The following is a 27625-nucleotide window of genomic DNA, read 5'->3' on the forward strand; positions in this document are numbered from 1 at the left end:
ACCAGAAATGAAGGTAACAAAATATGTTTTAGCTGCTGAGCAACCTACCCATTTCACAATGCCTTTTCATTGACGTTGTATGACCAATATTCTCCACTTTACATTTAAACTTTAGACAATAAAATCATATGCAGAATGTAATAGTTTTACTGTCACATCATTAGTTTTACTGTCACAACACAGTACAGGTGGGGGATATTTGAAGTAGACAGTTGTTGCTGGAGGGAGAAGGAGCCAGTCAGAGCGCACGAAGAGACGTGGCTGGTAGCAGTCAGTCAAGGAGGGTAATATCCCGGTGTGAGCCAACGCACGGGCATACAGAGCGAGAGGAGGGCACCCGTTCCGGACACTTTACACTAGGCTGGCTACATCCTGTGTTACAAATTCATATATGAAGAAAAGCAATCAGGTGGTCCTGAATGGCGAATAAAAGGTGAATAAAACGGTGAGTGATAACATTTTTGCATTAAATAAGTTGCCAAAATACATACATTTGATCATAATACTCTTGCTGTTTTAACCGATATAACTGATTTGCGTACAGGCTTCCATAAATGGTAGCATCATGGTCATTAGAAATAATCTGCTGTTGTTCATAGTTGACAAACCACAAACATACATGATATAGTTTATGTCGCAGTGGAATAATGTCTGTTTACACTGTTTTAAAGTTCTCTGTTAGAGACATGCAGATAGTAGACACTTGAAAATGCCTCTTAATTATTTGACAATTGTTTTGTACAGTGTTTTACAATGTAAATCTGTCTATTTTCATATTTGGCAGGTGTTTATTTCCGAGGAAGCAACTATAAACAGCCTCGTCTGTTTTGTATTTTGTGTATTTTTAGTTGGCGACATGTCATTAATAGTCATCTGTTTTGGTCGGGATCCTCACTAGAATAGTGGGAACATATTGTCCAAAGGGATTTGGTGGAACTGTCCTTCGAAGTGACAGATTTTCACCCCACTGCAGACATATCTGTACATTGTATACTGATAGGTTAAAGGAAAGGGAAAGAAAGGCCTGTATTGCTGTGTTTTCATGGCTGATTATTTTGAGTCATGGAGAAACATTCCTAAAAAAATGGTAGTATTGGAAACCACAGGCTTTTATAATTTGACAGGGTTTCTATGTGACCTCTGTCTGTGACTGGGCTGTTGGGAAGAACCTTACTTTATTATTTTTTAGTTATTTAAAATGTAATTGAAGGTCAGAACTGTATTACCTACTCTTACTGTAGCTCAAGCAATCCGAATTTGGATGATGATAATGCTGAAATCGTCACCATTTACATCATCATAAGTTATGTTGTTATCTGTGTGTGGTTCCCTGGGCCATGTGAGCCAGTGTTTGGCAGCTCTGTGAGAGGGAGTGCTGTATTTGGACTTGGGGCCAAGGATTACCCCTCTACCATCCACTCTGTCCATTGAAGCTAGGGATATAGTGAGAGGTCGGAGAGATGGAAAGGGGAGGAGTGTGAGAAAAATATATAGTTTCACAGACTTACACGCCACCTTGCGTGCCAAATCTCTCTCGGTCATTATCAGATGATTGTGTTCTGTGAAGCACAGCAAGAGATGAGGAATGAGAGAGAGAAAGAGAAGTACACAGAGAGAGAGAGAGAGGGGAATTACAGAGAGAGAGAAGGACATAGAGAGAGAGAGAGAGAGGTATTACAGAGAGATAGAGGACACAGAGAGAGAGGGGAATGAGAGAGAGAAAGAGAAGTACACAGAGAGAGAGAGAGAGGGGAATTACAGAGAGAGAGAAGGACATAGAGAGAGAGAGAGAGAGAGAGAGAGAGAGAGGGGAATTACAGAGAGAAAGAGAAGGACATAGAGAGAGAGAGAGAGAGAGAGAGAGAGGGGAATTACAGAGAGAAAGAGAAGGACATAGAGAGAGAGAGAGAGAGAGAGAGAGGGGAATTACAGAGAGAAAGAGAAGGACATAGAGAGAGAGAGAGAGAGGTATTACAGAGAGATAGAGGACACAGAGAGAGAGGGGAATTACAGAGAGAGAGAAGGACATAGAGAGAGAGGGGAATTACAGAGAGAGAGAAGGACATAGAGAGAGAGAGAGAGAGGTATTACAGAGAGATAGAGGACACAGAGAGAGAGGGGAATTACAGAGAGAAAGAGGACATAGAGAGAGAGAGAGAGAGGTATTACAGAGAGATAGAGGACACAGAGAGAGAGGGGAATTACAGAGAGAAAGAGGACACAGAGAGAGAGGGGAATTACAGAGAGAGAGAAGGACATAGAGAGAGAGAGAGAGAGGTATTACAGAGAGATAGAGGACACAGAGAGAGAGGGGAATTACAGAGAGAAAGAGGACACAGAGAGAGAGGGGAATTACAGAGAGAAAGAGAAGTACACAGAGAGAGAGAGAGAGGGGAATTACAGAGAGAAAGAGAAGGACATAGAGAGAGAGAGAGAGAGAGAGAGAGAGAGAGGGGAATTACAGAGAGAAAGAGAAGGACATAGAGAGAGAGAGAGAGAGAGAGAGAGAGAGAGAGAGAGAGAGAGGGGAATTACAGAGAGAAAGAGAAGGACATAGAGAGAGAGAGAGAGAGAGAGAGAGAGGGGAATTACAGAGAGAAAGAGAAGGACATAGAGAGAGAGAGAGAGAGAGAGAGAGGGGTATTACAGAGAGATAGAGGACACAGAGAGAGAGGGGAATTACAGAGAGAAAGAGAAGGACATAGAGAGAGAGAGAGAGAGAGAGAGAGGGGAATTACAGAGAGAGTGAAGGACATAGAGAGAGAGAGAGAGAGAGAGAGAGAGGGGAATTACAGAGAGAAAGAGAAGGACATAGAGAGAGAGAGAGGGGAATTACAGAGAGAAAGAGAAGGACATAGAGAGAGAGAGAGAGAGAGAGAGGGGTATTACAGAGAGAAAGAGGACACAGAGAGAGAGGGGAATTACAGAGAGAGAGAAGGACATAGAGAGAGAGAGAGAGAGAGAGAGAGAGAGAGGGGAATTACAGAGAGAAAGAGAAGGACATAGAGAGAGAGAGAGAGAGGGGAATTACAGAGAGAAAGAGAAGTACACAGAGAGAGAGAGAGAGAGAGAGAGAGAGAGAGGGGTATTACAGAGAGATAGAGGACACAGAGAGAGAGGGGAATGAGAGAGAGAAAGAGAAGGACATAGAGAGAGAGAGAGGGGAATTACAGAGAGAAAGAGAAGGACATAGAGAGAGAGAGAGAGAGAGAGAGAGAGGGGTATTACAGAGAGAAAGAGAAGGACATAGAGAGAGAGGGGAATTACAGAGAGAAAGAGAAGGACATAGAGAGAGAGAGAGAGAGAGAGAGAGAGAGGGGAATTACAGAGAGAAAGAGAAGGACATAGAGAGAGAGAGAGAGAGGGTAATTACAGAGAGAAAGAGAAGGACATAGAGAGAGAGAGAGAGAGAGAGAGAGAGAGAGGGGAATTACAGAGAGAAAGAGAAGGACATAGAGAGAGAGAGAGAGAGGGGAATTACAGAGAGAAAGAGAAGTACACAGAGAGAGAGAGAGAGAGAGAGAGAGAGAGAGGGGTATTACAGAGAGATAGAGGACACAGAGAGAGAGGGGAATGAGAGAGAGAAAGAGAAGGACATAGAGAGAGAGAGGGGGGAATTACAGAGAGAAAGAGAAGTACATAGAGAGAGAGAGAGAGAGAGAGAGAGAGAGAAGGACAGAGAGAGAGAGAGAGAGAGAGAGAGAGAGGGGTATTACAGAGAGATAGAGGACACAGAGAGAGAGGGGAATTACAGAGAGAAAGAGAAGGACATAGAGAGAGAGGGGAATTACAGAGAGATAGAGGACACAGAGAGAGAGGGGAATTACAGAGAGAGAGAAGGACATAGAGAGAGAGGGGTATTACAGAGAGATAGAGGACACAGAGAGAGAGGGGAATTACAGAGAGAAAGAGAAGGACATAGAGAGAGAGGGGAATTACAGAGAGATAGAGGACACAGAGAGAGAGGGGAATTACAGAGAGAGAGAAGGACATAGAGAGAGAGAGAGAGAGAGAGAGAGAGGGGAATTACAGAGAGAAAGAGAAGGACATAGAGAGAGAGAGAGAGAGAGAGAGAGAGGGGTATTACAGAGAGATAGAGGACACAGAGAGAGAGGGGAATTACAGAGAGAGAGAAGGACATAGAGAGAGAGAGAGAGAGAGAGAGAGAGGGGAATTACAGAGAGAAAGAGAAGTACACAGAGAGAGAGAGAGAGAGAGAGAGAGAGAGAGGGGTATTACAGAGAGAAAGAGAAGGACATAGAGAGAGAGAGAGAGAAGGACAGAGAGAGAGAGAGAGAGAGAGAGAGAGAGAGGGGTATTACAGAGAGATAGAGGACACAGAGAGAGAGGGGAATTACAGAGAGAAAGAGAAGGACATAGAGAGAGAGAGAGAGAGAGAGAGGGGGGAATTACAGAGAGAAAGAGAAGGACATAGAGAGAGAGAGAGAGAGAGAGAGAGAGGGGTATTACAGAGAGATAGAGGACACAGAGAGAGAGGGGAATTACAGAGAGAGAGAAGGACATAGAGAGAGAGAGAGAGAGAGAGAGAGAGAGGGGAATTACAGAGAGAAAGAGAAGGACATAGAGAGAGAGAGAGAGAAGGACAGAGAGAGAGAGAGAGAGAGAGGGGTATTACAGAGAGATAGAGGACACAGAGAGAGAGGGGAATTACAGAGAGAAAGAGAAGGACATAGAGAGAGAGAGAGAGAGAGAGAGAGAGGGGAATTACAGAGAGAAAGAGAAGGACATAGAGAGAGAGAGAGAGAGAGAGAGAGAGAGAGGGGTATTACAGAGAGATAGAGGACACAGAGAGAGAGGGGAATTACAGAGAGAGAGAAGGACATAGAGAGAGAGAGAGAGAGAGAGAGAGAGAGGGGAATTACAGAGAGAAAGAGAAGTACACAGAGAGAGAGAGAGAGAGAGAGAGAGAGAGGGGTATTACAGAGAGATAGAGGACACAGAGAGAGAGGGGAATTACAGAGAGAGAGAAGGACATAGAGAGAGAGGGGAATTACAGAGAGATAGAGGACACAGAGAGAGAGGGGAATTACAGAGAGAGAGAAGGACATAGAGAGAGAGGGGAATTACAGAGAGATAGAGGACACAGAGAGAGAGGGGAATTACAGAGAGAGAGAAGGACATAGAGAGAGAGGGGAATTACAGAGAGATAGAGGACACAGAGAGAGAGGGGAATTACAGAGAGAGAGAAGGACAGAGAGAGAGAGAGAGGAATTAGAGAGAGAAAGAGAAGGACACAGGGAGAGAGAGGAGGAATTGCAGAGAGGAAGAGAATGCCACAGAGAGAGAGAGGAGTTACACAGAGAAAAGAAGTGCACACAGAGAGGAATTATATAGAGAAAGAGGACACAGAGAGAGAGGAGGAATGAGAGAAAGAGAGAGAGACAGGAATTACAGAGAGACAGAGAAGGACATATAGAGAGAGGAGGAATTACTGAGTGAAAGATAAGGACACAGAGAGAGAGGAGGAATGAGAGAGAGAAAGAGAAGGACACACAAAGAGAGGGGGGAGTTAGAGAGAGAGAGAGAGAGAGAGAGAGAGAGAGAGAGAGAGGAGGAGGAATTACAGAGCGCAAAAGCGTAAGCACAGAAAGAGATGGAAATTGAGTGAAAAAGAGGAACAGAGAGGAGAGAGAGGAGGGGAAAAATTACTCAAAATTAGCCAAAGTTATTATTGACCTCCGGGCGCTCTTCAGGTGTCATAAAGATGGCGGCGTAATGTTTGCCGGTGTCTCTCCTTCTCTTGTTTTGCCAAATATCTTTGGAAAAGTTAGCTGACGTTGACCGTCATCCTATTTCTCCTCAAATGACTAGTGTTGTTGGATCTCACATCTATATTAATTCCACGTGTGTCTGTATAAATGTCCAGTGTGTGTATTATTAGACTGAAAAGTGGCAGGTTGTAATCAGTTCCAGACCTTAGTGGTTCCATGATGAGCTGTCATCACTCTGTTCACACTGTGGTGGTCCTGATGGCATGAAGACAGAACACACTTAGTAGTGGAACAGAGAGACAGGGAGGGGAAACCAACCAGGAACTAACCAGGGTGCTGCTACCTTAGTAATAATGTAGAAGTTAATATCTGATCTGTTGTTAAGGTACTTTACTTATAACAAGACGAGCAGAGAGGAGTAGGACGAGAGAGAGAAGGGAATGGGCTGGCTGGAAGCATAAAGAGGTTTGTCCAGAACAAGGCCATACATTTGAAACTTAACGATTCAGTCTATTTTAAAAGACTGATTAAATAAGTCAAAAGTCAGCTGAGTGTTCTTAACCCCTCTTCCTGATTGTGACCATCAGATGACCCTGATCACAACGGCACACAGTATAGAGGGATGGATGGAGCGAGGGATGGAGAGAAGGATGGAGCGAGGGATGGAGAGAAGGATGGAGCGCGAGATGGAGAGAAGGATGGAGAGAGGGAGGGAGAGGGGATGGAGCAAGGGATGGAGAGAAGGATGGAGAGAGGGATGGAGAGAAGGATGGAGAGAAGGATGGAGAGGGGGATGGAGAGAAGGATGGAGAGAAGGATGGAGAGAAGGAGGGATAGGGGGATGGAGAGAGGGAGGGATAGGGGGATGGAGAGAATGATAGAGAGGGGGAGGGATAGGGGGATGGAGAGAGGGATGGAGAGAGTGATGGATAGGGGGATGGAGAGAGGGATGGAGAGAGGGAGAGGGGGATGGAGAGAAGGATAGAGAGAGGGAGGAATAGGGGGATGAAGAGAAGGATAGCGAGAGGGAGGGATAGGGGATGGAGAGAGGGATGGAGAGAAGGATGGAGAGGGGGATGGAGAAGGATGGAGAGAGGGAGAGGGGGATGGAAAGAAGGATAGAGAGAGGGAAGGATAGGGGGATGGAGAGAGGGATGGAGCGAGGGATGGAGAGGGGGATGGAGAGAAGGATGGAGAGAGGGATGGAGAGGGGAATGGAGCGAGGGATGGAGAGGGGGATGGAGAGAAGGATGGAGAGAGGGATGGAGAGGGGGATGGAGCGAGGGATGGAGAGGGGGATGGAGCAAGGGAGGGAAAAACATCCAATTAGAGGGAATAAGGCCCAGTGCCAATGCACATGATTGTATGTTTGAGTGTGTGTGTGTATTTGTGTTTGTGAGTGTGTGTCCAGACCACTGTGTTGGCATGTGCCATTATAATGACGTCATCTTTCCTAAGACCTGAGGACAGATGTTAACTCCCAGAGCTAGCCACCAGGTTAGGTACATTTGGAGACACACAGGTTCCACTCAGACTCATCAGCCGAGCCCAGAGAGATTAGACCCGACTAGCTGTATGACGAGATGTCCAGTGTTTTAAACAGGTGCACAAGTCCATTCCTCTAGGGTAGGCTTGATGGTTATTATTTGTTGTTCTCTGTATTCGGTCGTTGAACAGGTCCAGCTGACACTGTAAGCAGAGCCCAGGCCAAAGTGGTGAACGATGAGACCGGTAAACATGCTTCAGTTAATAGTCTATTGATCCGATGGGACGAGAGCTAGAAGTTCACACACTGTTGTTGTCATATTTCAATTGCCATGGCTTCATGTAGGCTGTCAGAAACGTTCAGAGATAAAGGCTTCTATAACTTTATGTCACTGAAAATGGTTTTGAAATCAGATTGACATTGTAAAAAAACAAATGAGAAGAGAGAAACGGACTGACGGCCATAGAGAGAGCGAGCGAGAGAGGGGGAAGGAGAGCAGGAATAAGCGAGAGATAAAACGGGAGGGAGCTGAAAGAGAGGGCCATGTGACATGGAGAGGGCACCATTTTGTGGCCTGGTTTCAGACCCACGCTGATCAATGACCCTATTGATCCTGCATATTTGGCTTGTCACACTCACATCACAGCCAAGAAACTCAGGCCAGGCCAGCAGTCATAGTTTTAAACAGACAACATATATCACACTCAAGTCACCACTAAACTCAGCAAAAAAAGAAATGTTCTCTCACTGTCAACTGTGTTTATTTTCAGCAAACTTAACATGTGTACATATTTGTATGAACATAACAAGATTCAACAACTGAGACATAAACTGAACAAGTTCCACAGACATGTCCACAGACAGATGTAGTCTATCACAGCGCCATCTGTTTTGTCACCAAAGCCCATATACTACTCACCACTGCGACCTGTATGCTCTTGTCGGCTGGCCCTCGCTTCATATTCATCGCCAAACTCACTGGCTCCAGGTCATCTATAAGTCTTTGCTAGGTAAATTCCCCCCTTATCTCAGCTCACTGGTCACCATAGCAGCACCCACCCGTAGCACACGCTCCAGCAGGTATATTTCAATGGTCATCCCCAAAGCCAATTCCTTATTTGGCCGCCTTTCCTTCCAGTTCTCTGCTGCCAATGACTGGAACGAATTGCTTAAATGTTATGTTATGTTATGTTAAGTTAAGTTATTTTTTTCTCCTTTGCACCCCAGTATCTCTACTTGCACATTCATTTTCTGCACATCTATCACTCCAGTGTTTAAATTGCTAAATTGTCATTAATTCGCCACTATGGCCTATTTAAATAAAGGGGAAATATATATATATATATATGACTAACAGAAATTGAATAATGTGTCCCTTAACAAAGGGGGGGGGTCAAAATCAAAAGTAACAGTCAGCATCTGGTGTGGCCACCAGCTGCATTAAGTACTGCAGTGCATCTCCTCCTCATGGACTGCACCAGATTTGCCAGTTCTTGCTGTGAGAAGATACCCCACTCTTCCACCAAGGCACCTGCAAGTTCCCGGGCATTTCTGGGGGGAATGGCCCTAGCTCTCACCCTCCGATCCAACAGGACCCAGACGTGCTCAATGGTTTTGAGATCCGGGCTCTTCACGGGCCATGGCAGAACACTGACATTCCTGTCCTGCAGGAAATCACGCACAGAACGAGCAGTATGGCTGGTGGCATTGTCATGCTGGAGGGTCACGTCAGGATGAGCCTGCAGGAAGGCTACCACATAAGGGAGGAGGATATCGTCCCTGTAAAGCACAGTGTTGAGATTGCCTGCAATGACAACAAGCTCAGTCCGATGATGCTGTGACACACCGCCCCAGACCATGACGGACCCTCCACCTCCAAATCGATCCCGCTCCAGAGTACAGGCCTTGGTGTAATGCGAATCCGACCATCACCCCTAGTGAGACAAAACCGCAACTCGTCAGTGAAGAGCACATTTTGCCAGTCCTGTCTGGTCCAGCGACGGTGGGTTTGTGCCCATGGCGACGTTGTTGCCGGTGATGTCTGGTGAGATCCTGCCTTACAACAGGCCTACAAGTCCTCGGTCCAGCCTCTCTCAGCCTATTGAGGACAGTCTGAGCACTGATGGAGGGATTGTGCATTCCTGGTGTAACTCGGGAAGTTATTGTTGCCATCCTGTACCTGTCCCGGAGGTGTGATGTTTGAATGTACCGATCCTGTGCAGGTGTTGTTACACGTGGTCTGCCACTGCGAGGACGATCAACTGTCTGTACTGTCTCCCTGTAGCGCTGTCTTAGGCGTCTCACAGCACGGACATTGCAATTTATTGCCCTGGCTACATCTGCAGTCCTCATGCCTCCTTGCAGCATGCCTAAGGCACAGTCATGCAGGCAGGCAGGGACCCGGGGCATCTATCTTTTGGTGTTTTTCAGAGTCAGTAGAAAGGCCTCTTTAGTGTCCTAAGTGTTCATAACTGTGACCTTAATTGCCTACCGTCTGTAAGCTGTGTTAGTGTCTTAATGACCGTTCCACAGGTGCATGTTCATTAATTGTTTTTGGTTCATTGAACAAGCATGGAAAACAGTGTTTAAACCCTTTACAATGAAGATCTGTGAAGTTATTTGGATTTTTACGAATTATCTTTGAAAGACAGGGTCCTGAAAAAGGGCAGTTTCTTTTTTTGCTGAGTTCATACTCCCCAAAGTGCCTATTACTAACACACTGAATAGAAAGCATTTAGAGCTATACCTGAAGGTGTCTGTCCTGTATCAGTATGGCTTTCCACAGTCAATCAGTCAGTCAACTGGGGGCTTGTAGGGAGAGGTCAGGATTTCAGGTCTCCATGACTGGTTCAGTCTGTCAACAATGTGACTTGATGATCCAACTCAGTGGGCGGAGCTTTCTTTCAACTTTGATTCTCGGAAGTGTCCTGTGTGTCATCGTGAAAGTAGTTTTTGTTTTAGAAGGAGAGAGAGAAGAGAAAGGAAGTTTATCCTGTGGCTTACTGAATGACATTGAAATCATATTCACAGGGAACCTTAATCTGGATACATAACACCTTAATATGGGAAGATAATCTGTCTGTGTAGAGAGAGGAGGGAGGGAGGGGGAGAGTGGATGGAGAGAAAGTGAGAAAGTCACAGGATAAACTTCCCTTGTTTATCTCTCTCTCTCTCTCTCTCTCTCTCTCTCTCTCTTTATATCTGGACAGGGCATATGTGATCAGATTAGGGTCATCCAATATGACAGTTTTCCACAGGGCAACTGATGACACACTGTAACCTCCACACATCTCTAGTGCATTATCATATCAGGCAACTCTGCGTATCTGACACTGTCCAGGAGTCGTGGGAACCGACAACTTCAGAAGAGCACTTTTCCCAGATAACCCGGGCATGGCCACTCACACGGGGGACATTTGAAGCATTTGCCACCTCACCACGATAAGAGTTGTCCCTCTCTCTCTCACACAAACACACACTGTTTTATCTGGACCAAAAAGGGGCGGGACAGGGGGCCTGGTCTGCCTATCGGCGTGGCTGAATTTTAGAGAAAAATTGTTCAGTTTTAAAGCTGATTTCCAGATTTTTTTGTTGCCATGGCTAATGCTGTTTATTTGTTTATTGATTGATTGATTTTGTGTGTGTGTGGGGGGGGGGGGTAGATCAGCTTTAATATGGCAGATAGATTGTGGCTTCTATCAATGTAATTGTCTGCATAATTTCCAGTCATTGTAAAATATATTTTCCTTCTTTATTGTTTTCCTCTAACCCTACCAGCCCTCCCCCATTTGGAATAAACTAATGGACAACAATACTTAGGCTTCTACTTCCAGCTTATACATACTATATAGTTTTTACAGACACAGGATATTTTACATTAGTTATCTATTTTTTATTTTAATTTTTGTCCTACTCTTCAGCTACCGTATGTTCTTTATCTCAAACATAATAACAAAATGAACACTGCCAAATTCATTGTTTTCGGGATTTTCAATTCTCAATTTTCACCGACTGTCTTTTATTTGGGTAATTGTTAGTTCTCTAAGATAGTATTATATGAAAAATATATAGGTCCATTATATTTCTGTACTTTATATTTGTTTTTTTCCAAACCCTGAATATTAAGTTCTTTAAAAAAAAGACTTAGACAGCCCGAAAAAAAATGCTTAGGTGGCCCTCCCAATGATTTAAATGGAGGAAAAATCACACGCTAATGTAGTCAGTATGGGGTAGTGTAATCAGGATGGGGTAGTGTTGTCAGGATGGGGTAGTGTAGTCAGGATGGGGTAGTGTAATCAGGATGGGGTAGTGTTGTCAGGATGGGGTAGTGTAGTCAGGATGGGGTAGTGTAATCAGGATGGGGTAGTGTTGTCAGGATGGGGTAGTGTTGTCAGGATGGGGTAGTGTAGTCAGGATGGGGTAGTGTTGTCAGGATGGGGTAGTGTAGTCAGGATGGGGTAGTGTAGTCAGGATGGGGTAGTGTAATCAGGATGGGGTAGTGTAGTCAGTATGGGGTAGTGTAATCAGGATGGGGTAGTGTTGTCAGGATGGGGTAGTGTAGTCAGGATGGGGTAGTGTAATCAGGATGTGGTAGTGTTGTCAGGATGGGGTAGTGTAGTCAGAATGGGGTAGTGTAATCAGGATGGGGTAGTGTTGTCAGGATGGGGTAGTGTAGTCAGGATGGGGTAGTGTAGTCAGGATGGGGTAGTGTAGTCAGGATGGGGTAGTGTAGTCAGGATGGGGTAGTGTTGTCAGGATGGGGTAGTGTAGTCAGGATGGGGTAGTGTAATCAGGATGGGGTAGTGTTGTCAGGATGGGGTAGTGTTGTCAGGATGGGGTAGTGTAATCAGGATGGGGTAGTGTTGTCAGGATGGGGTAGTGTAGTCAGGATGGGGTAGTGTAATCAGGATGGGGTAGTGTTGTCAGGATGGGGTAGTGTAGTCAGGATGGGGTAGTGTAATCAGGATGGGGTAGTGTAGTCAGGATGGGGTAGTGTAGTCAGGATGGGGTAGTGTTGTCAGGATGAGGTAGTGTAGTCAGGATGGGGTAGTGTAGTCAGAGTGGGGTAGTGTAATCAGGATGGGGTAGTGTAGTCAGGATGGGGTAGTGTAGTCAGGATGGGGTAGTGTAGTCAGGATGGGTAGTGTAGTCAGTATGGGGTAGTGTAATCAGGATGGGGTAGTGTTGTCAGGATGGGGTAGTGTAGTCAGGATGGGGTAGTGTAGTCAGGATGGGGTAGTGTAGTCAGGATGGGTAGTGTAGTCAGTATGGGGTAGTGTAGTCAAGATGGGTAGTGTAGTCAGGATGGGGTAGTGTAGTCAGTATGGGGTAGTGTAGTCAGTATGGGGTAGTGTAGTCAGGATGGGGTAGTGTAATCAGGATGGGGTAGTGTAGTCAGGATGGGTAGTGTAGTCAGTATGGGTAGTGTAGTCAGTATGGGGTAGTGTAGTCAGTATGGGGTAGTGTAGTCAGGATGGGTAGTGTAGTCAGTATGGGGTAGTGTAGTCAGTATGGGGTAGTGTAATCAGGATGGGGTAGTGTAGTCAGGATGGGTAGTGTAGTCAGTATGGGGTAGTGTAGTCAGTATTGGGTAGTGTAATCAGGATGTGGTAGTGTAGTCAGGATGGGGTAGTGTAATCAGGATGGGGTAGTGTAGTCAGGATGGGGTAGTGTAGTCAGGATGGGTAGTGTAGTCAGTATGGGGTAGTGTAGTCAGTATGGGGTAGTGTAATCAGGATGGGGTAGTGTAGTCAGGATGTGTAGTGTAGTCAGTATGGGGTAGTGTAGTCAGTATGGGGTAGTGTAATCAGGATGGGGTAGTGTTGTCAGGGTGGGGTAGTGTTGTCAGGATGGGGTAGTGTTGTCAGTATGGGGTAGTGTTGTCAGGATGGGGTAGTGTAGTCAGATTGGGGTAGTGTAGTCAGGATGGGTAGTGTAGTCAGATTGGGGTAGTGTAGTCAGATTGGGGTAGTGTAGTCAGTACAGGGTAGTGTAATCAGGACAGGGTAGTGTAGTCAGGACAGCGTATTGCAGTCAGATTGGGGTAGTGTAGTCAGGACAGGGTAGTGTAGTAAGATTGGGGTAGTGTTGTCAGGGCAGGGTAGTGTAGTCAGGTCAGGCTAGTGTAGTCAGGACAGGGTAGTGTAGTCAGATTGGGGTAGTGTAAAGGGTCAGGGGGAGAGTCCTCCTTCCAGTGTACCCCTGGTTCTTAAACTATTTTATCCCAAAGCCTGTCAACATTATTTGTAACCCCCCCAAGCATAGATCTAGCACCATCTTGTACAGGACTGTGATTGTTTAGGACCAGGGAAGTAGTGGAGGGTAAATACACGTAACTGCTGTTTACAAACCTTTTTATTTGTGAAATAGATTAAACGTTTTTTATTTTGTTAATTAGCGTTTACCCAATTACTATTGCATTCCCAGTGTTGATCAACGCTCAGAACGGTTATATTCTCTTAGTTTTTATCACTCCTGCCTCTGTTATGTTCGCCTGCCCCTCCCGGATTTGCCTTGTTAGCTGTACATACACCACTCTCTCAAATGGCTAACTCCGCCCTCTCGTGAGTCGCGGCACAGGCCAAGGGCCAGTGAGACGTGACATGAACTACCCCAGCTCGGAGTACTACCATACCCCGTTCAAAGGGACTTACATCTTTTGTCTTGCACATTCACCCTCTGAATGACACACATACGCAATCTATGTCTCAATTGTCTCAAGTCTTAAAAATCATTCTTTAACCTGTGTCCTCACCTTCTACACTGAGTGAAGTGTATTTAATAGGTGACATTAGTAAGGGATCATATATTTTACCTGGATTCACCTGGTCAGTCTGTCATGGAAAGAGCAGATGTTGTTAATGTTTTGTCCACTCAGTGTAGATATGTCAGTCAGGTGGCTAGCTGCCGGCAGAGACCTCTATTCGTATTGCAGTAACGTTAAAGGGCTCGGCTCTGGCTAGTGTTAGCCAGCCAGCTAGCTAGTTGGCTTGAAGGATGAAGTAAGAAGCTAATGTTAAATGGAGCCTGACCTCAGCAGGCTACTAAGTTCTCATCATAAACCTGCTTTACAGAGAGTACTGGTGAGACAGACGGTGGTGAGGCTGAGGCAGGCTGTGATGCATGGAGGAGGAGGCAGAGGAGACAGAGAGAGAAAGGTTAGTACAGTGGTTCCCATACTAGAGATCAGAGCCCCATGTGGGGTCCACTCAGAAAATCTGTGCTATTCTTATCAAACAAATGGAAATACTTAAAGAAGATATGTTTCATTATGAACATCTCCCCATGGTCTACCTTCCCTATTGGCCTACAAATACAATCAACATGCTAATAATAGGATATGTTATGGGAACACACCCCCCTTTTAAGGAAAATGTATTTTTGAAGTTTGATAAGATTTAGATATCCATAGACAAACAACATTTTGAACAGATATCAGTGTCTAGAATACATTTTTTGTTTGTTACTTGCTTTTCAAAGAGATGCACACATTTTGTGCTCTTGTAGGAAGCAACCACTCCCCCGTTGCTGACTATAAACTAGCTATAATTGGGCTAATAACTCACTAGCAAAGAATAGGAACAGATGTACACAACTGGCTACATGCACATCCATATATGGCAATCGTCTATTTGCATATAGGGATACTGCAGCTCTGATTGGTTATGGCGCACCAGTCTGTGTAGAGTATGGGCCTGAGTCGTGCCTGTCAATGCAATAGAATCCTACTCAATGCACTCTTCCTACAAGAACATATCTTGCATAGTTCGTTTTGTTTCAGTATGCTGGATTGAAAGTAGCTAATAGTGCATTGATTCGATCACAATTCGCACAGCAGAGGGAAATGTTGATAGTGTTAACTAAAGGGGAAAACTAGAAAGTTGAGGGAAGTTCAATCTCGTGCTTCTCTGTGAGGGCTGATATTTCTTCTGCGAGGCTGTCCCAGGGAGCTGCACGCCCACGCGTAGCTTAGAGGGAATATTGATCACTATTAATATCCTCACTATGATGAGGTTTCCTGTCCAAATTATACTAAAGGATCTCAAAATGTATTGTGTAACTCAATTCATTTACTTATAAATGATTAGGACATGATTTGGACATGATTTGGAAAATGCTAATATAGGTATCATTGACTTCCATTAGACTGTCCCCAACATACTCTCTTTAAATTGTACACATTTATAAAAAAATGATTTGAAAATGTTCCTCTGTAACCATGTGGATTATTTATCTTTAGACTTCTCTACTTGGAGTGTTTAACCCCAAGTTGTTGTAAAAATGTCATACGTTTTTGTTCATATTGGTGGTGGTTTGTCTCGATCACCCACTGGAGTTTATAGTTTACCACTGGAGTTTATAGTTTACCACTGGAGTTTATAGTTTACCACTGGAGTTTATAGTTTACCACTGGAGTTTATAGTTTACCACTGGGGTTTATAGTTTACCACTGGAGTTTATAGTTTACCTATGGAGTTTATAGTTTACCACTGGAGTTTATAGTTTACCTCTGGAGTTTATAGTTTACCACTGGAGTTTATAGTTTACCTCTGTAGTTTATAGTTTACCTCTGGAGTTTATAGTTTACCACTGGAGTTTATAGTTTACCACTGGAGTTTATAGTTTACCTCTGGAGTTTATAGTTTACCACTGGAGTTTATAGTTTACCTCTGGAGTTTATAGTTTACCACTGGAGTTTATAGTTTACCACTGGAGTTTATAGTTTACCACTGGGGTTTATAGTTTACCACTGGAGTTTATAGTTTACCACTGGAGTTTATAGTTTACCACTGGAGTTTATAGTTTACCACTGGAGTTTATAGTTTACCACTGGAGTTTATAGTTTACCACTGGGGTTTATAGTTTACCACTGGAGTTTATAGTTTACCTATGGAGTTTATAGTTTACCACTGGAGTTTATAGTTTACCTCTGGAGTTTATAGTTTACCACTGGAGTTTATAGTTTACCTCTGTAGTTTATAGTTTACCTCTGGAGTTTATAGTTTACCACTGGAGTTTATAGTTTACCACTGGAGTTTATAGTTTACCTCTGGAGTTTATAGTTTACCACTGGAGTTTATAGTTTACCTCTGGAGTTTATAGTTTACCACTGGAGTTTATAGTTTACCACTGGAGTTTATAGTTTACCTCTGGAGTTTATAGTTTACCTCTGGAGTTTATAGTTTACCTCTGGAGTTTAAAGTTTACCACTGGAGTTTATAGTTTACCTCTAGGGTTTATAGTATACCTCTGGAGTTTATAGTTTACCACTGGAGTTTATAGTTTACCACTGGAGTTTATAGTTTACCACTGGAGTTTATAGTTTACCACTGGAGTTTATAGTTTACCACTGGGGTTTATAGTTTACCACTGGAGTTTATAGTTTACCTATGGAGTTTATAGTTTACCACTGGAGTTTATAGTTTACCTCTGGAGTTTATAGTTTACCACTGGAGTTTATAGTTTACCTCTGTAGTTTATAGTTTACCTCTGGAGTTTATAGTTTACCACTGGAGTTTATAGTTTACCACTGGAGTTTATAGTTTACCTCTGGAGTTTATAGTTTACCACTGGAGTTTATAGTTTACCTCTGGAGTTTATAGTTTACCACTGGAGTTTATAGTTTACCACTGGAGTTTATAGTTTACCACTGGAGTTTATAGTTTACCACTGGAGTTTATAGTTTACCACTGGGGTTTATAGTTTACCACTGGAGTTTATAGTTTACCACTGGAGTTTATAGTTTACCACTGGAGTTTATAGTTTACCACTGGAGTTTATAGTTTACCACTGGAGTTTATAGTTTACCACTGGGGTTTATAGTTTACCACTGGAGTTTATAGTTTACCTATGGAGTTTATAGTTTACCACTGGAGTTTATAGTTTACCTCTGGAGTTTATAGTTTACCACTGGAGTTTATAGTTTACCTCTGTAGTTTATAGTTTACCTCTGGAGTTTATAGTTTACCACTGGAGTTTATAGTTTACCACTGGAGTTTATAGTTTACCTCTGGAGTTTATAGTTTACCACTGGAGTTTATAGTTTACCTCTGGAGTTTATAGTTTACCACTGGAGTTTATAGTTTACCACTGGAGTTTATAGTTTACCTCTGGAGTTTATAGTTTACCTCTGGAGTTTATAGTTTACCTCTGGAGTTTAAAGTTTACCACTGGAGTTTATAGTTTACCTCTGGGGTTTATAGTATACCTCTGGAGTTTATAGTTTACCACTGGAGTTTATAGTTTACCTCTGGAGTTTATAGTTTACCACTGGAGTTTATAGTTTACCTCTGGAGTTTATAGTTTACCACTGGAGTTTATAGTTTACCTCTGGAGTTTATAGTTTACCTCTGGAGTTTATAGTTTACCTCTGGAGTTTATAGTTTACCACTGGAGTTTATAGTTTACCACTGGAGTTTATAGTTTACCACTGGAGTTTATAGTTTACCACTGGAGTTTATAGTTTACCTCTGGAGTTTATAGTTTACCACTGGAGTTTATAGTTTACCTCTTGAGTTTATAGTTTACCACTGGAGTTTATAGTTTACCACTGGAGTTTATAGTTTACCTCTGGAGTTTATAGTTTACCACTGGAGTTTATAGTTTACCACTGGAGTTTATAGTTTACCTCTGGAGTTTATAGTTTACCACTGGGGTTTATAGTTTACCACTGGGGTTTATAGTTTACCACTGGAGTTTATAGTTTACCACTGGAGTTTATAGTTTACCACTGGAGTTTATAGTTTACCACTGGAGTTTATAGTTTACCACTGGAGTTTATGGTTTACCACTGGAGTTTATAGTTTACCACTGGAGTTTATAGTTTACCACTGGAGTTTATAGTTTACCACTGGAGTTTATAGTTTACCACTGGAGTTTATAGTTTACCACTGGGGTTTATAGTTTACCACTGGAGTTTATAGTTTACCTCTGGGGTTTATAGTTTACCACTGGAGTTTATAGTTTACCTCTGGGGTTTATAGTTTACCACTGGAGTTTATAGTTTACCTCTGGGGTTTATAGTTTACCACTGGAGTTTATAGTTTACCACTGGGGTTTATAGTTTACCACTGGAGTTTATAGTTTACCTATGGAGTTTATAGTTTACCACTGGAGTTTATAGTTTACCTCTGGGGTTTATAATTTACCTCTGGGGTTTATAGTTTACCACTGGAGTTTATAGTTTACCACTGGAGTTTATAGTTTACCTCTGGAGTTTATAGTTTACCACTGGAGTTTATAGTTTACCTCTGGAGTTTATAGTTTACCACTGGAGTTCATAGTTTACCTCTGGAGTTTATAGTTTACCTCTGGAGTTTATAGTTTACCACTGGAGTTTATAGTTTACCACTGGAGTTTATAGTTTACCACTGGAGTTTATAGTTTACCTCTGGAGTTTATAGTTTACCACTGGAGATTATAGTTTACCACTGGAGTTTATAGTTTACCATTGGAGTTTATAGTTTACCTCTGGAGTTTATTGTTTACCACTGGAGTTTATAGTTTACCTCTGGAGTTTATAGTTTACCTCTGGAGTTTATAGTTTACCACTGGAGTTTATAGTTTACCTCTGGAGTTTATAGTTTACCTCTGGAGTTTATAGTTTACCACTGGAGTTTATAGTTTACCTCTGGGGTTTATAGTTTACCTCTGGGGTTTATAGTTTACCACTGGAGTTTATAGTTTACCACTGGAGTTTATAGTTTACCACTGGAGTTTATAGTTTACCACTGGAGTTTATAGTTTACCACTGGAGTTTATAGTTTACCACTGGAGTTCATAGTTTACCACTGGGGTTTATAGTTTACCACTGGAGTTTATAGTTTACCACTGGAGTTTATAGTTTACCACTGGGGTTTATAGTTTACCACTGGAGTTTATAGTTTACCACTGGAGTTTATAGTTTACCACTGGGGTTTATAGTTTACCACTGGAGTTTATAGTTTACCACTGGAGTTTATAGTTTACCACTGGAGTTTATAGTTTACCAGTCGAGTTTGAAGTTTACCACTGGAGTTTATAGTTTACCTCTGGAGTTTATAGTTTACCATTGGAGTTTATAGTTTACCCACCTTTTTTACCACTACATCACTGTTTAGGACATATCAGTTGCTCCTTAAAACTAGGCTTATAGATGGTTAGTTGATAAACCCCTTTGTGTAGAGGACAGAATGTGATGTTCTGATGGCTGTTCTGTGTCTGTCCAAGAAGATAATCAATTGACCCACTGATAATGAAGTTAACCAACACAACAGAGCAGGTCACATTCTGTGCCTAGCTTACATAGAGTATACTGCTGCAGGCTAACGTTAGGGTCGCACATCGCAATTTCACAGGGGCACCTTCCCTGTCACCTCTCTCTCACTTTTTCTCTCTCTCTCTAGCTGAATCCCAAATCACCCCCTCTGCCCTCCATTTGCGTGTTCACACGCCTCTCTACCAGTGTAACTAAGCTGAGGAAGTGAAAATGATGGAGGGTGTAGGTGCTATTTAGACCCTCTGATAACCACTTCAACCGTTCCAGCAATGCTGCTGGTTTCAGAACAAGTGGAATCCCATTAGGCACCACGTTATTTTAGAGTTTGTGCAGTTTCACACAAAATAATGTAGGAGGTGTCTAATTATTTGTCACATGCAGTAGTGGAAAAAGTACCCAATTGTCATACTTGAGTACAGAGCCTCACAAAAGTATTCACCCCCCCTTGGCGTTTTTTTCCTATTTTGTTGCATTACAACCTGTAATGTAAATGGATTTTATTTGTATTTCATGCAATGGACATATACAAAATAGTCCAAATTGATGAAGTGAAATGAAAAAAATTACTTAAACTCTACAAAAATAAAAAACGGAAAAGTGGTGCCTGCATATGTATTCACCCCCTTTGCTATGAAGCCCCTAAATAATGTCTGGTGCAACCAATTACCTTCAGAAGACACATAATTAATTAAATAAAGTCCACCTGTGTGCAATCTAAGTGTCACATGATCTGTCACACGATCTCAGTATATATACACCTGTTCTGAAAGGCCCCAGAGTCTGCAACACCACTAAGCAAGGGGCACCACCAAGCAACCAATGAGCTCTCCAAACAGGTCAGGGACAAAGTTGTGGAGAAGTACAGATCAGGGTTGGGTTATAAAAAAATATCAGAAACTTTGAACATCCCACGGAGCACCATTAAATCCATTATTAAAAATGGAAAGAATATGGCACCACAACAAACCTGCCAAGAGAGGGCTGCCCACCAAAACTCACGGACCAGGCAAGGAGGGCATTGATCAGAGAGGCAACAAAGAGACCAAAGATAACCCTGAAGGAGTTGTAAAAGCTCCACAGCGGAGATTGGAGTATCTGTCCATAGGACCACTTTAAGCCGTACACTCCACAGAGCGTATGGAAGAAGGTACCCTGGTCAGATGAGACTAAAATTGAGCTTTTAGACCATCAAGGAAAACGCTATGTCTGGCACAAATCCAACACCTCTCATCTCCCCAAGAACCCTATCCCCACAGTGAAGCGTGGTGGTGGCAGCATCATGCTGTGGGGATGTTTTTCATCGGCAGGGACTGGGAAACTGGTCAGAATTGAAGGAATGATGGGTGGTGATAAATACAGGGACATTCTTGAGGGAAACCTGTTTGTCTTCCAGAGATTTGAGACTGGGACAGAGGTTCACCTTCCAGCAGGACAATGACCCGAAGGATACTGCTAAGGCAACACTCGAGTGGTTTAAGGGGAAACATTTAAATGTCTTGGAATGGCCTAGTCAAAGCCCAGACCTCAATCCATATCCCAAGAGACTTGCAGCTGTAATTGCTGCAAAATGTGGCTCTACAAATATTGACTTTGAATAGTTATGCACGCTTAAGTTTTCTGTTTTTTTTGTCTTATTTCTTGTTTGTTTCACAATAAAAAATATTTTGCAAAGTGGATAGGCATGTTGTGTAAATCAAATGATACAAACCCCTGCAAAATATATTTTAGTTCCAGGTTGTAAGGCAGCAAAATAGGAAAAATGCCAAGGGAGGTGAATACTTTCGCAAGGCACTGTAAAAGTAAAGATACCTTAATAGAAAATGACTCAAGTTAAAGTGATAGTTACCCAGTAAAATACTACTTGAGTAAATGTAAAAAAGTATAGGGTTTTAAATATACTTAAGTATCAAAAGTAAATGTAATCGCTAAAATATACTTAAGTATCAAAAGTAAAAGTATAAATATATAAAGCAAATATTTTTAAAATGTACGGATAGCCAGGGGCAGACTCCAACATTTAGACATCATTTACAAACGAAGCCTGTGTGTTTAATGAGTCCATCAGATCAGAGGCAGTAGGGATGTAGGGATGACCAGTGTTTAGTGTTCTGTTAATAAGTGCATGAATTGGACCATTTTCCTGTCCTGTTCAAAATGTAACGAATACTTTGGTTGTCAGCGAAAATGTATGGACTAAAAAGTACATGATTTTCTTAAGGAATGTAGTGAAGTAAAAGTAAAAGTTGTCAAAAATATAAATAGTAAAGTACAGATACCCCAAAAAACTACTTAGGTAGTACTTGAAAGTATTTTTACTTACTTCACACCACATGCATTTATTTGTCGGATTTCGAAACTTGACACATGTAAAAGATGAAATACCTCCCAAATGAAATGTTTAACTGTTACTGAGATTTATATCTTGTAAACGACAGGGGGATTTGTTCATTCCAATGTCATGCTTTTTTTATTATTTAAAAGTGGACATGAATTGTATCATTCAAGTCAGGAGTGTGTCCCGAAGTTGATGGGTTTGTTGATCCCATTGCCACTCTCTGGAAGTCACCCCCTGAGCTTCGTCAGCAACACGTAACAACGGGGGGCCCTCCAAGGGAGTTGGTAGGGGCTAGGGGGTGGTTTGGGATTCACAGTCTCGCTCTCTCTCTCTCTCTCTCTCTCTCTCTCTCTCTCTCTCTCTCTCTCTCTCTCTCTCTCTCTCTCTCTCTCTCACACACACACACACAGTCACACACACTGTGTTAAATCTGTACCTTTACCTACCTGTACTGTATCCTACCTTTGTGTGTGTGTATACTGCAGCCAATCATCGGTATGTGTACAGTTAAAGTTAACAATGTGTAGTGGTTCGTACCTGTGTGTTCAGTTACCTACTGTATCCTACCTGTATGTGTACACTCCCTCTGGCCGTGGTTGAGTGGTTCTTATATAAAGACTTGAGTGGATTATCAGAGTCATGGTGGGATTACTGCAGTCACGAGCCCAGCTGTAATCCACAGCATTCCGTCACCATCACCACATCACAGATCTCAATACCGTTCCCAGTCTTAGTCTTCATCCCAATCTCATTTATAATTCACTATCCTCTTCCTTTTCATCTCTTTTTCAGTTACTCCGCTGACTGTATATACTATGGTTCACCCCCTCTACTCTGTCTCATTCTATATACTACTTTTCACCCCTCTCTACTCTGTCTCATTCTATATACTACAGTTCACCCCCTCTACTCTGTCTCATTCCATATACTACGGTTCACCCCCTCTACTCTGTCTCATTCCATATACTACGGTTCACCCCCTCTACTCTGCCTCATTCTATATACTACAGTTCACCCCCTCTACTCTCTCATTCCATATACTACGGTTCACCCCCTCTACTCTGTCTCATTCTATATACTACAGTTCACCCCCTCTACTCTGTCTCATTCCATATACTACGGTTCACCCCCTCTACTCTGTCTCATTCTATATACTACAGTTCACCCCCTCTACTCTGTCTCATTCTATATACTACAGTTCACCCCCTCTACTCTGTCTCATTCTATATACTACGGTTCACCCCCTCTACTCTGTCTCATTCCATATACTACAGTTCACCCCCTCTACTCTGTCTCATTCTATATACTACGGTTCACCCCCTCTACTCTGTCTCATTCCATATACTACTTTTCACCCCCTCTACTCTGTCTCATTCCATATACTACGGTTCACCCCCTCTACTCTGTCTTATTCCATATACTACTTTTCACCCCCTCTACTCTGTCTCATTCTATATACTACGGTTCACCCCCTCTACTCTGTCTCATTCTATATACTACAGTTCACCCCCTCTACTCTCTCATTCCATATACTACGGTTCACCCCCTCTACTCTGTCTCATTCTATATACTACTTTTCACCCCCTCTACTCTGTCTCATTCTATATACTACAGTTCACCCCCTCTACTCTGTCTCATTCCATATACTACGGTTCACCCCCTCTACTCTGTCTCATTCCATATACTACAGTTCACCCCCTCTACTCTGTCTCATTCTATATACTACAGTTCACCCCCTCTACTCTGTCTCATTCCATATACTACGGTTCACCCCCTCTACTCTGTCTAATTCTATATACTACGGTTCACCCCCTCTACTCTCTCATTCTATATACTACGGTTCACCCCCTCTACTCTGTCTCATTCTATATACTACGGTTCACCCCCTCTACTCTGTCTCATTCCATGTACTACGGTTCACCCCCTCTATTCTGTCTCATTCCATATACTACGGTTCACCCCCTCTACTCTGTCTCATTCCATATACTACGGTTCACCCCCTCTACACTGTCTCATTCCATATACTACGGTTCACCCCCTCTACTCTGTCTCATTCAAAATACTACGGTTCAGCCCCTCTACTCTGTCTCATTCCATATACTACTGTTCACCCCCTCTACTCTCTCATTCCATATACTACGGTTCACCCCCTCTACTCTGTCTCATTCTATATACTACAGTTCACCCCCTCTACTCTGTCTCATTCTATATACTACAGTTCACCCCCTCTACTCTGTCTCATTCTATATACTACAGTTCACCCCCTCTACTCTGTCTCATTCTATATACTACAGTTCACCCCCTCTACTCTGTCTCATTCCATATACTACGGTTCACCCCCTCTACTCTGTCTCATTCCATATACTACGGTTCACCCCCTCTTCTCTCTGTCTCATTCCATATACTACGGTTCACCCCCTCTACTCTGTCTCATTCCATATACTACGGTTCACCCCCTCTACTCTGTCTCATTCTATATACTACGGTTCACCACCTCTTCTCTCTGTCTCATTCTATATACTACGGTTCACCCCCTCTACTCTGTCTCATTCTATATACTACGGTTCACCCCCTCTACTCTGTCTCATTCCATATACTACGGTTCACCCCCTCTACTCTGTCTCATTCCATATACTACGGTTCACCCCCTCTACTCTGTCTCATTCCATATACTACGGTTCACCCCCTCTACTCTGTCTCATTCTATATACTATGGTTCACCCCCTCTACTCTGTCTCATTCTATATACTACAGTTCACCCCCTCTTCTCTCTGTCTCATTCTATATACTACAGTTCACCCCCTCTACTCTGTCTCATTCTATATACTACGGTTCACCCCCTCTACTCTGTCTCATTCTATATACTACGGTTCACCTCCTCTACTCTGTCTCATTCCATATACTACGGTTCACCCCCTCTTCTCTCTGTCTCATTCCATATACTACGGTTCACCCCCTCTACTCTGTCTCATTCTATATACTACGGTTCACCCCCTCTACTCTGTCTCATTCTATATACTACGGTTCACCCCCTCTTCTCTCTGTCTCATTCTATATACTACGGTTCACCCCCTCTACTCTGTCTCATTCTATATACTACAGTTCACCCCCTCTACTCTGTCTCATTCAATATACTACGGTTCACCCCCTCTACTCTGTCTCATTCTATATACTACGGTTCACCCCCTCTACTCTGTCTCATTCCATATACTACGGTTCACCCCCTCTACTCTGTCTCATTCTATATACTACAGTTCACCCCCTCTACTCTGTCTCATTCTATATACTACGGTTCACTCCCTCTGCTCTCTGTCTCATTCTATATACTACGGTTCACCCCCTCTTCTCTCTGTCTCATTCTATATACTATGGTTCACCCCCTCTACTCTGTCTCATTCTATATACTACGGTTCACCCCCTCTTCTCTCTGTCTCATTCTATATACTACGGTTCACCCCCTCTACTCTCTGTCTCATTCTATATACTACGGTTCACCCCCTCTTCTCTCTGTCTCATTCTATATACTACGGTTCACCCCCTCTTCTCTCTGTCTCATTCTATATACTACGGTTCACCCCCTCTTCTCTCTGTCTCATTCTATATACTACGGTTCACCCCCTCTTCTCTCTGTCTCATTCTATATACTACGGTTCACCCCCTCTTCTCTCTGTCTCATTCTATATACTACGGTTCACCCCCTCTTCTCTCTGTCTCATTCTATATACTACGGTTCACCCCCTCTTCTCTCTGTCTCATTCTATATACTACAGTTCACCCCCTCTTCTCTCTGTCTCATTCTATATACTACGGTTCACCCCCTCTTCTCTCTGTCTCATTCTATATACTACGGTTCACCCCCTCTACTCTCTGTCTCATTCCATATACTACTGTTCACCCCCTCTACTCTGTCTCATTCTATATACTACGGTTCACCCCCTCTACTCTGTCTCATTCCATATACTACGGTTCACCCCCTCTTCTCTCTGTCTCATTCTATATACTACGGTTCACCCCCTCTACTCTGTCTCATTCTATATACTACGGTTCACCCCCTCTACTCTGTCTCATTCCATATATTACGGTTCACCCCATCTTCTCTCTGTCTCATTCTATAAACAAATCAAATTGTATTTGTCCCTTGCGCTGAGTACAACAGGTTTTGACCTTACCCTGAAATGCTTACTTACAAGCCCTTAACCGACAATGCAGGTAAAAAATAAAACATAAAGTTCGGGGGTACAGGTCAGTTGAGGTCATTTGTACATGTAGGTTGGGGTAATGTGACTATGCATAGATAATAAACAGCCAGTAGCAGCAGTGTAAAAACAAATTGTTGTCAATGTATATAGTCCTTGTGGCCATTTGATGAATTGTTCAGCAGTCTTATGGCTTGGGGGTAGAAGCTGTTAAGGAGCTTTTTGGTCCCAGACTTGGCGCTCCGGTACCGCCTGCCGTGCGGTAACAGAGAGAACAGTCTATGACTTGGGTGACTGGAGTCTCCTCCCTCTTTCTCCTTCTCCTTCTTTAGCAGCATGATTCATCAAATGTTGCCTCGGTAACACATCAGCATTCCTCTGTAGTTGTTTCCATGTGATACAGCACCATGTACACTGCAGTGTTGTGATCCATAGCAGCATGGCAGTGGACTATAGCATGACAATGGAATGGCCCCAGGCCCCAGGCCCCATGCCCCAGGCCCCAGGCCCCAGGCCCCATGCCCCAGGACCCAGGCTAGTATATGGGATATGTAATTCCCTCGCTGACTCACAAATACACGTGTGTGTGTGTGTGGTTTGGTTTTGCTATCCTTGTGGGGACCAGAAGTCCTCACAAAGATAGTAATACAAGGAAAATTGGAGACATTCCGCCAGTCCCCTTAGGCTTTTTTAGGCTTAGGTGTTAGAAATAGAGTTAAAGTTAGGGTTCAGGGTTAGAGTTTGGGTTAGTTTTAAGGTTAGGATTTTGCAGTTAAGGTTAGCGTTAGGGTTAAGGGCTATGGAAAGTAATATTTGAAATGGGAATCAGTTGTTTGGTCCCCAGAAGGACAGTAAAATAAACATGTGTGTGTGTTTGCAATAACCGTCAAGATGTACAGTATTGGGGCCCAAATTCACAGCTTATTTACCTGTATGGGTCATAAAATATGACTGTAAAGATATACAGTAAACTATCACAATGGAAGTGGTTCTCTTATTCCACCCCTCTGTTTCTTTTTATTCCAGGTTCCATGACTTTATGGAGACATTTTCATTTGTAATTCCGGAGACATTTCTTCCCATTCTTTCCAAGAAGTGACGCAACATCAACACTCCCAGTAAGCTGGACACAGGAATATTTGTTGTGTTACAAGAGCTACGCCAGAGCACCCAGACAGACCAAGTCTCAACGTACAGGTTACTGATTACATGATTTTATTGGTTTTATTATGGGTTTTCATTGAGCTATTACAAATGAAGATGAAAACCATGGAGGGTTAGAGACGGTGAGTCCATCCTGCCCTTTTGCTCCTTACCGACTTACATTCTCAGAATGTCCACAAGACAAGACCTACCTGCTTACATCATCAGAGCATCTGTTTTCACAAAGGAGATCTGAAGTCATGGTTGTATCTCTGTTTATGCTGATTGTTGGTTGGTCTGTATTGTCATGTTATTACCAGGTTGGCAAGGACACAGGAGAGGCGTCATGGGAGGAACAAAACGGGATAAGAAACCAGACGGGATAAGAAATGTGACGACTGACTGAGCAAAAGAAGAAAACGGCAGAGAAAGAAGGAAAGAGAGAAGGATTGTGTGTTCTCTACTTTCTCAGAAGTG

At 43.1% G+C, this 27625-nt stretch overlaps 1 non-coding gene across 4 annotated transcripts; it reads left to right on the top strand.

Annotated features, from left to right (window-relative positions):
* The first annotated feature begins 211 nt into the window (after window positions 1–211).
* On the top strand, window positions 212–27568 carry LOC110536604 (uncharacterized). Of its 4 annotated transcripts, XR_016490916.1 has the most exons (4): window positions 224–445; window positions 14292–14375; window positions 27032–27202; window positions 27469–27568. It is a non-coding gene; the product is annotated as an uncharacterized LOC110536604 (transcript). The 4 variants fall into 4 exon arrangements; XR_016490915.1 differs by lacking the exon at window positions 14292–14375 and having other exon boundaries at window positions 212–445; window positions 27032–27291; XR_016490917.1 differs by lacking the exon at window positions 14292–14375 and having other exon boundaries at window positions 253–445.
* The last annotated feature ends 57 nt before the right edge of the window (window positions 27569–27625 follow it).

This window comes from Oncorhynchus mykiss, chromosome 2 (assembly GCF_057628025.1).
Source record: "Oncorhynchus mykiss isolate SJ-2025 chromosome 2, ASM5762802v1, whole genome shotgun sequence".
NCBI lineage: Eukaryota > Metazoa > Chordata > Actinopteri > Salmoniformes > Salmonidae > Oncorhynchus > Oncorhynchus mykiss.